Below are 17,331 nucleotides of genomic sequence, written 5' to 3' on the forward strand. Positions count from 1 at the left end.
TCAAACCGTAGAGTAGATAACCATTCACAAACCGCGCCCAAATACACCCGGGTGGTGATATCCTCGCACCAATCAAGTACTCATTCCCACCCATTCTTTTCAAACCTTTGAACTATGCCGATTTTGCGGAATTCTTCGACATTCAACGTACACTCACATACTACCCTCTCGGGTACAGGCTTTGAAACACCCGTGACCATCTTCATTTTCCACATCTTCGCCTCTAATTTCTTGTTTCGGTACCGGGAAAGAGCCTTCAGTTTTTCATCTTTCCAAACTGAAGCCAACCGTCTATTCTTGGCCTCCTCCCAATCCCAGTCCTGGCGATAGAGTTGCCCATCACCTTCTTCTACATTGCTTAATTGTTCCCAACGCCTTTGATATTGCCCTGAGCCTGAACCGGCTCCCGAAGATGAACCTTGCCCGAAGGTTTTTGCTTTCTTCCTTCCTCCAAACATAGCTACAATTCAAAAGACAAGACAACAATTAGTATACCCAAATCTTCAAACAATACTAGATGTAAAAATCGCCTTTTTAAACTTCCAAAGTCGCACATCTTATCATCTACATATCAATTAAACATGTTTATTCACATAATTTCTCAAAGTTTCGTGGTTTAGACTACATTCAACATCACAACTATGCTCAATCATGCAAAAATCTAGTGTAATCACATCACCAAGATTGCCATCGGCGACGGTGCATGTATGTTGACATTGGGCCGACGGCTTAACTCGCTGTTTACGGTGAGAAGTGGGCGACGGACTATTTTAGGGGTCGTAGGCGATGGCCAAAATACCGTCGGCGACAGTGCACATAATTGCAAATTTTTATTTTTCAAATTTTATCTTTTTTTTTTATGGAAAATATGGAGAAAATTATGCAATTTTTATAAAAGGACTATATACATTAAAAATCCCTAAACATTATTAAAATTCTTTTTTGTAAACTTTTATAAGTTAAATTTTGAAAACACGAAAACCGTTAACGGCCCTACCACCCCCCGAAAAGTCGTGTATTGACCCTAATACACACAAATAAGTCTAAAAACATACCGTTGTCTTCAAGACCCGTTCGGAATGTTCGGACTTCACACAATCACAAGGGTTAGTACGGAATGAGAACGATTACCACAAAACTACTCAAACAATTAAATAAATTGTACATAACTTTACAAAACTCATTACCGGTCCTTTCAGTTGACCTCATAAGTTGGCACACTTACCACGAAGTTCACCAACTCCACATTCTCGTCCTTTTTCTCATTGTTACCATCAAGGAACGGTTTAAGGCGATGGCCATTAACCGTTTGCTTCGACCCATCCTTCGGGTCCTTGATTGTAACATCTCCAAGCTTTCCGACCCGTGTAATCACATACGTGCCCATCCATTTACTCTTAAGCTTTTCGGGAAAGTATTTAAGCCGTGAGTTATATAGCCAAACCTTTTGACCCACTTCAAACTCCTTCGGCTTCAACTTCGCGTCATGTGCCCTCTTCATATCATCCTTGTATTTTGAGGCGCACTCGTACGCTTCTTCCCTAAGCTCTTCCATTCGCAAAGCTTTAACTTTCGCACCTTTCCTGCATCGTCATATTTCATGTTAACCTCTTTGATAGCCCACCAAGCACGATGCACAAGTTCAACCGGTAAATGGCAATTTCGCCCATAAACTAAGCGATAAGGTGTAGTTCCAATAGGTGTTTTATGAGCCGTTCTATAAGCCCATAAAGCATCATTCAACTTCGTCGACCAATCCTTTCGGTCGGGTCGAATGGTCTTTTGCAAAATTTCTTTTATTTGCCTATTGGAAACCTCCACTTGACCGCTTGTTTGTGGGTGGTAAGAGGTAGCGATTCGATGGTCAACACCATACCGTTTCAAAAGTTTGCCAAAGTTAAAATTCTTAAAGTGAGATCCCCCATCACTAATGATCACTCAGGGAATCCCAAATCTAGAAATTATGTTTGTTTGTACAAAATTGCAAACAACGGTATGGTCATTTGTCTTAGTGGCAATTGCTTCGACCCACTTGGATACATAATCAACCGCCACCAAGATGTATAAGTTGCCATGCGAATTAGGGAATGGGCCCATGAAATCGATCCCCCACATATCAAAAATATCTACAATGAGGATCGATGCATGGGCATTTCATCCCTTTTAGAAATACCCCCTAACTTTTGACACTCTACACAGTTTTTAGCGAAATTAAAAGCATCCTTAAAAATAGTCGGCTAATAAAGACTGTTATTGAGCACTTTGTGCCCAGTTTTCTTACCACTGAAATGGCCTCCACAAGCAAATGAATGCAAGTGCATCAAGACGCTAGGAATCTCTTCGTCGGGTATGCATCTTCGAACGACTTGATCTGGACAAAACTTGAATAAGTCCGGTTCTTCCAATGTGTAGTACTTGATTTGAGATAGGAAGTACAACCTCTTCCTTCTATCCCAATGAGCCGGCAAGTCACCTGTGACCAAATAATTAACAATATTAGCATACCATGGTAATATTGAAACTTTTAAAATGTGCTCATCAGGGAAGTTCTCATTAATCTCTTCACGGGAAGAATCCTCCTCCACAACCAATCAAGACAAGTGGTCCGCAACCACATTCTCACTCCCTTTCTTGTCCTGAATTTCCAAATCGAATTCTTGTAGCAAGAGAACCCATCGGATTAATCTCGGCTTTGCATCCCTCTAGTCCATGAGATACCTAACTGCAGAATGGTCAGAATATACAATGACCTTAGTACCCCATATATAAGCACGAAATTTATCCAACGCATATACCACCGCAAGTAGCTCTTTCTCGATAGTAGTATAATTTAATTGTGCATCTGAGAGAGTCTTACTTGCGTAGTAAATGGCAACCGGTTTCTTGTCTACCCGTTGACCCAATACGGCCCCCACCGCATAATCACTTGCATCACACATAATTTCGAATGGTAAAGACCAATTCGGTGATTGTAAGATTGGGGCCTCAACCAAGTTTTTCTTCAAAATGTTAAAGGCATTTTGGCAATTCTTATCAAAATCAAATGTTTTATATTTTAACAATAGAATACATAGGGGTTTCGTTATATCACTAAAACTTTTCATAAACCTCCTATAAAACCCCGCGTATCCTAAGAACGACCGAATACCCTTAACACTTGTGGGATAAGGCAAAGTGGATATGACTTGCACTTTTGCTCTATCCACCTCAATCCCACGACTCGAGACGACATGCCCCAACACAATCCCTTCTTGAACCATAAAATGGCTCTTTTCCCAACTCAAAACAACATTTTTCTCAACACATCTTTCTAAAACTTTTTCGAGTTGGTCAAGGCATGTATCAAATGATGAGCCAAATATTGAGAAATCATCCATGAAGATTTCCAAAGACTCCCCCACCATATCTGAAAAGATACTCATCATACACCTTTGCTTGGTCTTCCGGATGTATAGCAATTTGATTGTATCCTGAATAACCATCCAGAAAACAATAAAATTTTTGTCCGGCCAATTTCTCAACAATTTGATCAATAAATGGCAAAGGGAAATGATCTTTGGAAGTTGCAGCATTTAACTTCCTATAATCGATACAAATACGCCACCTGGTTACCGGCCGAGTGGCGACCTCTTCACCTGCGTCATTTGTGACGACTTGATTGCCCGCTTTCTTAGGAATTGTTTGTGTTGGGCTTACCCATTGACTATCTGAGATAGGGTATATGATACCCGCATCTAGCCACTTCAATACCTCCTTCTTCACCACTTCTCGCATGTTCGGATTTAGTCTCCGTTGTGTGTCGCAAGAGGGACTCATACCATCTTCCGTGATGATCTTGTGCATCACCACCGAGGGACTAATTCCCTTCAAATCCGCAATGGTCCACCTGATAGCGGCTCTATGAGTTACCAAAACTCTCATCAACCTCTCTTCTTGCTACCCGGTCAAGTTAGATGCAATGATAACCGGGAGCGTGCTACCTTCACCCACATAAGCATACTTAAGATTCTTGGGTAGCACCTTCAACTCTAGCAACGGCGGCTCTTTCAATGACGGCTTCAACTTTGTGTCTATGCTTTCCGGAAGACTTTCCACTTGCTGTGTCCAAGTGGGCCTTCCTTCCCTTGCCGCCATGACCTCTAACTCTTTCACTTCTTCATCCATGCTTCGATTCATCTCTCCTTGTAACCTGTCAAACATGAAACATTCCTCTGTTGTGTTTTCCTCTTCGACACTAATGTCGCATAGAGGTATACACTCGTCAACGATGTCCACCATATAGCATTCATCGCCGACTAGAGGATCCGTCAATCCTGAAAAGACACTTAACCGCAACCGACGGTTACCAAAAGTCATGTCGACCATGCCAGATTTGCAATTAATTTGGGCATTCGATGTTGCCCAAAATGGTCGACCGAGGATCACCGTTGGTTGCTTGGTTCGGTCCAAAGAAACAAAATCTAATACAAGAAAGACCACCGAATAGTAAAAGTCCTCGACCTTGACTATTACATCCGTGACTATCCCACGGGGTAGTTTAGGAGTCAGATCGGCTAACACCACACTAGTGTTAGACACTTGAAGTGGACCAAAATCATATTGGTCATATAAACTACCCGGCATGATACTCACACTTGCCCCAAGATCTAAAAGTGCCCATGTCATTTTAAATTCACCGACTTGTATTGAAATAATGGGCGCCCCCGGATCTTGAAGTTTTGGTGGAAGTGCACCCAAAAGAATTGAACTCACATTTTCGGTTAAATCAAGTTTCTTAGGAAACTTGCGAGTCCGCTTTTGGGTGCATAAATCTTTCAAGTATTTAGCATATGAAGGTACTTGCTTAATTGCATCTAAGAGTGGTAAATTGATTTTAACTTGTTTAAAAATTTCCCACATCTCTTCTTATCGTGGGCCTCGTTTATTTACCACTTTTTTAGATGGTCCCAACAAAGCTTCGGGATAAGGGGCGGTATTAACCTCCACACCCTTTTCCTTAGCCTTTGGGACGAGAACGGTCACAACGGGTGTATTATTATTAATTTTTAAATCATTTTTATTTTTACCCGTTTGACCGTTTTTACCTTCATCATCACTCGCATCTTCCACCACCCCTTCAACAAACTTGGGTGATGGTGGCTCAACACCATTATCTACGACTCGACCACTACGTAAAGTAATTTTATTAATTGGTACCTCACGTGTGTTCTTCGAGCTCGACCCTTGATGCTTAGGGTTCACTGTGGTATCACTTGGAAGTCCTCCTCCACTTCCACGAATTTGAGCCATCTCTTGAGCAAGTTGCCCCACTTGCTTCTCCAGCGCCTTGTGAGATTTATCCCTTACTTCAAACTCTTTCCTCACTTCGGTTGTAAGGGTGCTCATAGCATTCATAAGAGCATCCATTTTAGAATTGAACGAGTTGTCACCTTGAGAGTTAGAAGCATTACCCCCATTTCCACTTTGGTTGTAACCCCGTTGATAGTTGCTTTCGTGGCTTTGATACCCTGGGTTACCCCCTTGATTGTAATTCCTTTGGTAACCCCTTTGGTTACCACCTTGACGATTGTTATACGATAAGCCACCTTGATTACCCGATTGGAAATTTGGATTCATTTGATTTGAGGCGTTACCATAGCGGAAGTTAGGGTGATTTCTCAAACCCCGAATGGTAAGTGTTGGAGTTCATGTCATATTGCTTTCGATCCCCATACACTTGGTTTACCTCCTCGGTGTAATCACTCGGCCACGTTGGACATTGTTCGGTTCTATGACCGATATCCCCACACTCTTCACACACCCCGAATTGTATCGCGTTCACCTCCTTCTTCTTCATACGAGCCATTTCCCGCTCTAATGTAGAAATTCGATCCTTAGAATCAAGATAGGGAAGTGACCGGGAAACGGGATGTTTCTTGGCTCTATCGGCCGATTCCTTTTCTTTAGAACACTTGCTCATCCGCTGAAGGAATTCCCAATCATCATCTTCATGATTGCTCAAAAAGGTTCCGTTGCTCGTTGACTGGAGGCGATTCCACGTCGCATCATCCAAACCACGTACAAAACACTTCACCAATTCCCACTTTTCTATTTGGTGATGTGGGCATTTCCGAATCAACTCCTTGTATCGAGTGAACGCTTCATGCAATGGTTCACTCGATAATTGCCGAAATGACCTTATTTCATCCCTAGCGTCATCGGTCTTTGCCATCGAATAGTATTCATCCAAAAAGACTTGTTGCATCTCGCCCCATGTCCGGATACTATTCGCCGGAAGTGTAAGAAACCATTGCTTCGCCTTGTCCTTTAGCGAAAACTGGAATAATCGAAGCTTGACTTCCTCCAATGCGAAGTTGTGCCCCCCGATAGTATTACAAATGGAGGAAAACTCCGCTAAATGCGTGTACGACTCATCATTAGACCTCCCATTGAAGTGGGGAAGTATATTGATGTAATGGGGCTTGCAATCAAACATTCTCCTTTCGCACACTATTGGAAAGTCATTATCGGTAACCACCGGCCGAAAACGGTCATTCACTCCCCGTGGAGGTTGTTGACGATGTTGTGGACCATTAATCTCTTGATCGATCGGCCTTTGGTTTTCCCTTCTATCACCCCCTATCACCTCTTCAGTTTCCACCTTGGTTACCCCCTTGATTGCCACCTCCCACGAAACGAGGAATCCGGTTAGGGTTAGCATTGTTGTTGTTGTTGTAAAACCCATCGTTCCGGTTCCTTTGGTAATTGTTTCGTGGTTGGCGGTTATTTTCGTAACCGTCATTTCTTCTATTCCCATACCCGTAGTCATCATTCCCCACATAGTTGGCGTTTTGGTAGCCAAACTACTCATCTTCAAACCCTCTTGCATTGTAGATATTTCCTTGATTCACATACCCCCAATCTTCGTCATCGTTAGCCCGATCATCATAATATCCCCCATCATCCGAATTTTCCGTATGAACACTCACATGCTCCGGCGATTGATAACCGGGAACACTAAACGGCTCATCATCGGGGATGGCGTTCCTCAAATCATCTATGTTAAAGAACGGGTCTTCGTTCGAGGGATTGCCACGATCTCGATTGCCTCGACGATCGGAATTGACATTCTGGTCATCAAGATTGAGAGGTAAGGAATGTTGTCGATGAAGGTTTTGGTGTTGGGGTGGGGGTGTTCTTTGGGTGTTGTTGGGATTTTGGTTTTAAAAAGGTGGTGTGAGTGGTCCGGTATTGTTATTACCACCCGGTCGCTCTTGAGGTATAGGTTGAACATTTTGGGCGGGATTGAAGTTGCTTCGGTATTGGAATTGGTTCGAGTATTGATTTTGGTTGAGGTTTTGGTTTGAGTTTTGGTTCGCCATCGAATCGGTTTCAATGGTCGGTGTGAATTGTGGTGTTTGGTTGGTTTGATTAGAAGCAAGAGTTGCTTCTAACCGGCTTGCTAGGTTTCTTCTTGCTACTCTTTCGATTTCCGGTTCGTAGATTAACGGCGAAGTCCTCCTGGAGTTTCGCGTATGCATACACTACCTGTAACCTGCACAAGTAACACACCCCGCGTAACAAGGAAAAAGACAAAGTACAAGAAAAGAAACTATGCAAATTAAACAGTTAATCACGTAAATTCAAACAATATCCAAACACAAAGCACACGCACTCCCCGGAACGGCGCCAAAATTTGACCGGAGTGCGCTCCGGTCAAAGATAATATCTATAGTCCCAAATTACCCTTAACAAATAGTTAGTGGTAGTAAGGGGTCGAACCACGAAGAGTCTGTGGTTTGCGATTGGATTTGAATGAATTGAAATATGTCACAATTATGAAGCTAGCTATTTTCATTTTATGTATTTTTGTTTGATTGAAAAGATTGTGAATTAAAATTACTAAAATAATTGGATTGATTAACTACTAACGATTAATAAATTCCAAGAAATAAAATTGATTGATTAAACAATATAAAAAAAACATGGCTCACACCCGGTTCGGTAATTGAAGTCCTAGGGTTTCTACACGTTTTAGATTCGATTCAATTGCAAATATGATTAACAAATTTAGTGTTACAAGGCTTAGGTGCCAAGAGCTATTAACGTCGTAAATGACGGACAACAATGCACTTCGTTACCAAGAACATGCAAACTCTAACCTAGATAAGGCATAATTGCACATAAACATTTCGCAAAGTCAAATTTAATCTTCACTCGACAATTCACGAATACAATACCAATGCAAGACAATTATCATAAGTTTAAAAATCAAATCACAACTTGTCACAAACCGAATCTCAAATACATTGTTTAAACCCTAAGAACTTACAAAAACCTACAACGGGGTGAAACCTCCAAGAATTTAGCCGCTCATGGAAGGACGAACGCTATCACCGGAAATTGAGAACTCGAACATCATCATCTTGAAGCCTTGAAGTGATGAAGATGGTGGTTAGGGTTTGGAATGGTAGATGGTAATGGATGGATTGAAGGATGATTGAGGATTAGGGTTATGGAATGGATAATGGGGATGATTTGGATGTTGATTCGGGTGGTAGAGATGATGGTAGGTGAAATTAGTGATGAAAAGTGATAAGAATAGGCTCCAAAGTAAAGATTCAAAACTCTCCAAAGTGTAACTCCCCACCATAATGGACAACAACCCCCTTTGATTCGTTCCCGTAACCAAAGAACACAAAATTCGCGATGTTAGTATTGGGGAGCCGTCGGCGACGGTGCGTGCTTTTGTTGATATGGGCATATGGCCGACGGCGAAAGCTGCTGTCTTTGGGCAAAACGGGTGACGGAGAATTGCATAGACCGTCGGCGACGGTGCCCAAAAACCTTATTTTCCGTTTTTTCACTTTCTTGAGTCCGGTTGACCCGTTTCACTTCCCGGTGGCTCGTTTTTCGTCCCGGTGACCCGTAAAGCTCCCGAAAAGCTCCTTTAACTCCGCTAGACCTGCAAAATACATATCTAATCAAGAGTAGGCTATCCGAAATTAAAACTTGTGTAAAAACATCAAATTAAGCAATTACAAACACCGGTTTTCGACCACGTATCAGGTCTACTGGAACAGGTGTGGATATTTCCTTTGCATCTCTGATTCAAGCTCCCAAGTGTACTCTGGTCCTCTCTTGGAATCCCACTTCACTTTGACTAGAACTAATCTCTTGTGTTTGTGATTCTTGACTTTCCTGTCTTCAATTTGTAGAGACTTTTCTACAAACTTAAGTTTTTCATTTACCTCTATATCCTTAAGAGGTACCACTAGCAATTCATCGGCTAAACACTTTTTGAGATTGCATACATGAAATACATCATGTATCCCTGCCACTAGCAATTCATCGGCTAAACACTTTTTGAGATTGCATACATGAAATACATCATGTATCACCTACCTAAAATTCCAACGGCTTTCGCCTGTTATCAGCATAACTCTTCTGTCGATCGCGTGCTGCTTTCAGTCTTTCCTTGACTTGTATGATTTTGTCCATTGTTTCTTGCACTATCTCAGGTCCAAATAGTAGTTTTTCTCCAATTTCTGCCCAACAGACTGGAGTTCGGCACTTTCGTCCATAAAGTGCTTTGAATGGTGCAACATCAATGCTGGTATGATAGCTGTTATTGTAAGAAAATTATGTTAATGGTAAGTGATCATCCCAACTTCCTCCGAACTCAATTACAAAAGCTCTAAGCATATCTTCCATTGTTTGAATTGTCCTTTCGCTTTGTCTGTCCGTTTGTGGATGATAAGCGGTGCTTAGATTTAGCTTGGTTCCGATTGCTTTTTGGAAACTTGTCCAAAAATGAGAAGTAAAACGGCTATCTCTATCAGAAACAATAAATAAAGCAATACCGTGTAATGAAACTATTTCATTTACATATAATTTGGCTTATTGTTCCATACCGAATGTTTCCTTCATTGGTAAGAAATGAGCAGATTTGGTTAATCTATCTACAATCACCCAGATTGTATCATTACCTTTTCGTGTTTTGGGTAATTTAGTAACAAAATCCATTGTTATCAATTCTCATTTCTATACTATCATTTCCAATTGTTGTAGCAAACCTGAGGGTTTCTAATGTTCAGTTTTGACCTATGAACATGTTAAACACTTGGCAACATAAGCTGCTATATCCGTTTTCTTCCTATCCACCAGAAATTCTTTCTTAAATCTTGATACATCTTATCACTTCCAGGATGTATCGTATACTTAGACTTATGGGCTTCTTCTAATATTCAGTGGCGTAGGTTTCCTAATTTATGTATCAACATCCTTTTCTTATGGAATCTCCGAATTCCATCCGTTCCTTATTTTATTCCTTATTTTAATTCCTTAATCATTCCCTTCAATTTCTCAGTATCATCCTTGATTACTGATTTTTGTACTTCTCTAATCTGGTCATTTAAATCTACTTGTAGATTTAATTTAAGTGAACGTACGCTTTTTGTCTTTTCGTGATACTTCCGACTTAAAGCATCAGCAACTACGTTAGCCTTTCCTTCATGATACTGGATATTGCAATCACAATCACTAAGAAGTTCCATCCAGCGTCTCTGTCTCGTGTTCAGTTCTTTTTGCCCAAAAATGTACCTTAAACTCTTATGGTCAGTGAAGACAACAAATTTATTTCCATATAAATAGTGTCTCCAAATCTTAAGGGCAAAAATTATAGCTCCTAATTCTAAATCATGTGTTGTCTAGAAGCATATGCTATAACCTTCCGGCGTTGCATCAACACACATCCATAACCTAATTTAGAAGCGTCACAGTAGACTTCAAAGTCTTCGGTTCCTTCTGGTAACGTTAGTATGGGTGCGTTGGTTAGTCTCTGCTTAAGAATTCTAAAGGCTTCTTCTTGTATTGATCCCCATTCAAACCTAACAGATTTACAGGTTAACTTAGTCAAAGGAATGGCTATTCTAGAAAAATCTGGAATAAACCTTCAATAATAACCGGCCAATCGTAGAAAACTTCTAACCTCTGTTGGTGATTCAGGGACTTTCCATTTAGTAATTGCCTCGATCTTTGTGGAATCCACATGAATTCCTTCATGGTTAACTAAATGTCCAAGAAACTGCACTTCTTTTAACCAGAATTCACATTTCGAAAATTTAGCATAAAGCTTTTCTTTTCTCAGCAAATTTAAAAGTGTATGCAGATGAGCTGCATGTTCCTTTTCACTTTTAGAGTAAATCAGAATATCATCTATAAAGACAATTATTAATTTATCCAAATATGGCTTACATATTCGGTTCATCATGTCCATAAATGCGGCTGGGCATTGATTAAACCAAATCGCATGACAGTAAATTCTTAATGGCCATACCTTGTTCTGAATGCAGTCTTAGGAACGTCCTCTTCCTGTACCTTTAATTGATGATATCCGGAGCGTAAGTCGATCTTTGAGAAAAATCGAGCTCCTTCCAATTGGTCAAACAGATCATCGATTACCGATTTTTAATCTTGACCTTATTCAATTCACGGTAATCAATGCACATACGCATTGATCCGTCTTTCTTTTTGACGAACAAGATTGTTGCTCCCCACGGTGATGAGCTTGGCTGTATGAATCCTTTCTCTAACAGTTCGTCTACCTGTTTCTTTAATTCTTGCATTTCTACAGGTGCCAAACGGTAAGGTGCTTTGGCAATCGGTGCTATTCCTGGTAGCAGATGAATTATGAATTCGACTTCCCTGTCTGGCGGTAGTCTTGGTAATTCTTCTGGAAATACATCTGAAAATTGAGATACTACAGGGATATCTTTTAATTCTTTCCCTTTAGTGTTAATGTTTATGGAGATCATATACACTATTGACCCTTTCCTTGCACAACTTGCAGTTTTCATCACGGTGATGAATTTTGTGTGTCTAGTTGGCTTATCTCCTTTAATTGTGATCTTTTCACCCCTTGGTGAATTTACTTGTATTGACTTTTGATCACATATAATACTGGCTTTATTGGCTATTAACCAATCCATTCCTAATACAATATCAAATCCTGCCAGATTCATTGGGTAAAGATTTGCAATAAACTTTTGATTTAAAATTTCTATTCTTTCTCCTTGCAAGATTTCATAAATCTTAATGGTTTATCCATTTGCAGTTTCTACTAGACATTCTTGTTGGAGTTTAGTTAATGGTTGGTTGAGAATTTTGCAAAATGAAGTATTAATAAAACTTTGGTTCGCACCAAAGTCAAATAATACTTTGGCAAAAACATCATTAACTAAAAACGTACCGGCAATCACGTCCGGGATCATTTTTGCTTCTTCAGTAGTCAGAACAAATGCCCTAGCATTTTTAGTAGTCTTGTTGTTCATGGCCAGAGCTAGTTTCGGACAATTCGTCCTGATATGTCCTTTCTCTCCACAGTTGAAGCATACACAGTTACTGGGTTTCTTCCTGCAATCTTCCTCCTTGTGTCCTGGTATTTTGCAGTAGTTACAGTAGGTAGAGCATCTTCCCGAATGTTTCTTCTTACAGGCTTTATAGTAAGGTGCAGAGGTAGAACCTATATTTTTCCCACGGTTGGAATTACCGTAGCGAAATTCCTGGGTAAGCCTTTGAGCTAGGTTCCTCCTCTGGTTCTCTTCTTGTGTACGTACCAGTTCATCAGTCAAGGTGTTTACTAGTTCTACAACTTCCTCTGTAGTTGGTGGTCTAGCTGCCTTGACTACATGCCTAATTTCACCAATTAATCCCTAGATGTAACGGGAGATTAACACTGGTTCTGGTGATGCTAGGGTTGGTACTATTCTAGCATATTCGAAGAATGTAGTAATGTAACCCTTGTTGTCTATTCAAGTCATTCTAAGGTTTAAGAATTTATTAGCAATCTGCTCCTTTTCATTAGGAGGACAGAATTTCAATTCAACCATATTCTTAAACTCAATCCGTTCCATACTATATGTTCTATCACTTCCCCTAGTCTGGAGGATAGTGTTCCACCATTCTAGAGCTGCATTTTAAACAGATTGGAAGCAAACATTATTTTATCTTCTTCTGCGCACTTGCTTATTTTTAAGACTGCTTCCGTCTTTTCTAACCAGCATAGAGCTGCAATGGCACCTTCATTGCCAGAGAATTCTATTGGTTTACAAGACCATAATTTTTTATAAGAACAACCATAAGACATGGTTCTTCTTTTTGGAATTGGCAATCGAATTAACGGTCCATTGTTTACACTGTGACTGGGGTCAGTATGTCTTCGCTTACTCCCACTATTACTATTACTGTTATTATTTTCTACTTCCCTAACATTTTGAATGATAGCTGGCATAGCATCTCTAAATCCTTGGGATACTATATGTCGAATAGCACTGTTATTTATCTGGTTTTCATTATTCTGGTTTTCCTGATTTGCGTTGTCGGCCATCTGGATTTTAAACATTTACCAAATATTAATATCATGAAATATATTGAATGCGAATAATCACACAACAACACATTGATCCAAAATCGTCGTCATTGTGACCTTTAATCTATTTTATATTATGCATCTCTATCTATTACAAACCATAACTGGAAATGAAAACACAATACTAGTATGCATCAATAACTATAGGGTTATCTATCCTAGTTTGGAAAAACATTTTTTTTTCAAACATACACACATATTTATTTATATATTATAATTATTATTATTATTATTATTATTATTATTATTATTATTATTATTATTACGGATAGAGGTTCATCCAGTATTGCATATTGCGCTCGTCATATTTCCAGACGAGTCTCTCCCCTATCTGTCTCATCCTCTCACTTCCTTCTAGGATCTCTTCACCAAAGGTGCGGAGTTCCTATAGGTTCTCAGTATTCATGGGTGGGGCTGGGGCTGGTATCAGTTCAGGGAATTGGGGCATAGGTTCTTCCTGAGGGTACGGGTTCTCTAGAATTTCCCTGATATATTGGTCATTATCATTATAGGGATCAAGGTCTGGGTAAGGTTCTACTAGATCTTGCATGGGCTCCTCTATTGGGTAAAGTGGCTGGTAGTCCCTGTGGTCGTTAAACCATGGGTCATAAACTGGTGGAGGGGGTGCTATGAGTTGTTCTAGATTAGGGTCTGCAGCTGTGGTAGCTAATATTTGAAAATTAGCTAATCTCTTATTGAGTATATCCTGTGTTTGCACATTCATTTCCTTATTGGCCTCTGCTAAGGCCCGCTGTTGCAACTTTTTCATCCATTTTCTACGCTCATGCGCTCCTCTGCTGAACCATCCTCTTTTCTTGGGAGGGAATGGTTCTTCAGATTGTGCTTTAAACACGAAAATCCCATCTTTGGTATCAGCCGAATACCCCGAGGGGTAGACTGCGAAGAAGTTCCTTCGTCCCTAGGAGAGTTGGACAGTTGACGGTAAGCGTCCGAAGGTCCTTGATCACTCATACTGTAAACTAACAAATTGTCAAATAACACAAAATAATAATATACACGCATGCATATAATTTTGTAGATTACATCCTAACAAAATTTCTAATTTAAGTGTCAGCAGAACACCTCTTTGGCTGAAATCAGTGGCTAAGCTCTGATACCACCTTCTGTCGCAACCCCCGACCCCTGCCTCCGGAGGCGGGCGGCTACGGCCTACTCAGAGATGGTGGTATCGGTGTTTATCATTATTTGGCAGCGGAATTTTTCTTCAGGACCGTAGTTAGGAAATATTTTATCAGAGTAAAATACCACACTTTTATATTAATAAACACATGGGTAAAACCCAAGTTTCTGTTACAACATGTTTATAGGGATAAACCCTATTTTATTTAACAAAACATCTTCTTTATTTTAGGTAACTTATTAGCCACTTTTCCAAGCCTTTAGTGCTCTCCAGCTGGCTTCTAATTTGGCTTTCACATTTCGTTACCTGAAACGCATTTTAAAAACATTTGTCAGTGGGAAATACTGGTGAGTGAATCCTAGTTTAATCAAAACAGGTTTTTATCATTGTACAGTATTGAGGGCAATCCAGCAATTACATTTGTTTACCATTCTACTTTAATTACCACCCACGGTACTGTTGACCCGACTTGTGGTCATGTTACTACTCACATTGTAGTAACAAATTTTGTATACAAAACCCCAACGTACCGACGATAATTGTAGAATTATAAATACTCAATCACTGTTTAATTATAATATAAAGCATTGAGGTTTTGTCAAACAGTTTGCAAAAAGGTTTACAAAAAGGAGATTACTCACATTGCTAGTTTAGACTTTTCCTGAAGGATTCCTGGTTATAATCTAATAAATTAAATAATGCACATGCATTAGTATCATAACCCAATATTTACATTAGTAATACCCTCCCCGAGACAGAACTCCAATGACTACGTCGGGCAGAACTTCGACAGCCGTTACGGAGCACTAAATCAATCGGGCATCGTATCTAATACGTTACCAGGGTTATAATACTTACAACGGGGCATAACTTCGTTAATTAGGGGGGTATTATACCTGATACTACTTCAAATATTAAGAATTTTAGAGAAAATTTCGAATGTGGGACGAATTGTGAATTTAGGCCGATTGAATCTATTTATAGGGCCTCGTCGATGCTTTTTCGCGCCCCGCGTAAGCCCTGGGCTTACCTTTACGCGGCCCGCGACCTAGAGTATATAGGGCATAGCTTGGCCCGGTCATGGGGTAGACTTAACACGAGTGAGGACACGTGGCAGCTCCGGAGGAGGCCTGGTGTCCAGGTGCTCGCGTCCCGCGTAGCCCAGAGAGTAAGTCTTCGCGGCCCGCGAGAAATGACTGAATTTTGATTTTTATTTTATTTTAATTATATAAAGGTATTTAGGATTAAACATCGTATACGAGGTGTATTTTAAGGAGTATAGGGATATTATACTTATATTAGGGGTGTCGGTAATTATTTTAGGAGGGTTGTTATATTATGATTACTGGATATAATGCGGATATGAAGCATTGAGGATGAGGGTTCGTCATGGATAATCAGATGTCGCGCGTTTAGCAGTGCGTTGTGAGTTACTTAAGTTGGTGTAATCGTGTTTAAATAAGGTCTGGGAAAACACGGAATTTCTCTGGCACGTTTTACGAAAGTTTGGTAATAATGTAAAAACACTTGTAACTAGGATGTACCAGCGGCGTATCCACCATGTTACGTCCGTTTCGTAGTTCGGTGTTATGTTACGTTCTGCGTTTTACAATACCCTATAGAACACCCTATGGTTCTCATGCGCCTACCACTATAATCCCATGTGCATCCGTGATTATATTGGTCCTCGCATGATCCGCATAGTTTGTACTAGTAGAGCATTAGTCAGTGTATGTTGTAACATAAAAAGTGAGAATGCCTGCGTGTGTTAGCGTATAAAAATTTAGCACGTAAGCATGATTATGTTTAAGTATGTATGCGACCTACGTAAGTGAGCCACTCGGGTTATGCTCATGTATTGGTACGAATGTATGAGTATGAGTATGAATGATGATAATTGCATACATAGTATAAATTGAAACATAACGAATTTAAGGATATAAAATGATCAAGAAATTTTTGAGTGTGCAAAAACGAAGTGTAGTGATAATCTGTGTGAAATTCTCATGAAATATTGACTAAAATGTGTGCGATGATATGCATGTGTAGTTGTTTGAGCAAATCGTTGAGTTTATTGAATAAAAATAGATAGAGTTAGTCGGGAGTGGAGAATCAAGTTTGTAAATGTCAAGAGAATATAAAGTATCCATTTGTTATGAGAGATGTGTTTTGTAAGAAGAAAATGCTACTTTTATTTCAAAAAGAGTGGGATTTACGTATATCGAAGATTGTCTACTCCTATGGAGTTTTCTTGCCCATGTATTTGGATTTATAATCGTGTATTAATGATGTCTGAAAGGATTTTTGAAAACGGTGAGTTTGCTTTATTTAAAGTATCTCATATTAAAATACGAGGAGTTGTATTTCAGAAATTTTCATGAAAACTTTGGTCTTTGAAAAGAATTTTAGCAAAATGAACTTAGCGGTCTTGAAAAGAGTTTTAGCAAAATGAACTTAGTGGTTTTGAAAAGAGTTTTAGCAAAATGATCTTATAACATCTATATGATTTTATAAGCATGTGAGAGAAAGTTGGTTTGGTTCCCGATTAAGAATAAAATATCTTTAGTATAATAGTATAATGTGTTGAATACGAATTTCATGGGCAAAAGATTCGTTGGACCGACTAGTTTGTTTGGTAGCATTTCATGATATTTTGAAAATTGGGTGATAAAACAATGACTTTTTCAAAAGTAGAAATTCGATAAATGATAAAAGGTTTAAGTATAAGACTTGATAGTGTGGTTGGCATGATAAAGTCTCTTTGAAAAAAGGAAAGTTTGGT

The sequence above is a fragment of the Helianthus annuus genome, chromosome 17 (genome assembly GCF_002127325.2).
Source record: "Helianthus annuus cultivar XRQ/B chromosome 17, HanXRQr2.0-SUNRISE, whole genome shotgun sequence".
Lineage (NCBI taxonomy): Eukaryota > Viridiplantae > Streptophyta > Magnoliopsida > Asterales > Asteraceae > Helianthus > Helianthus annuus.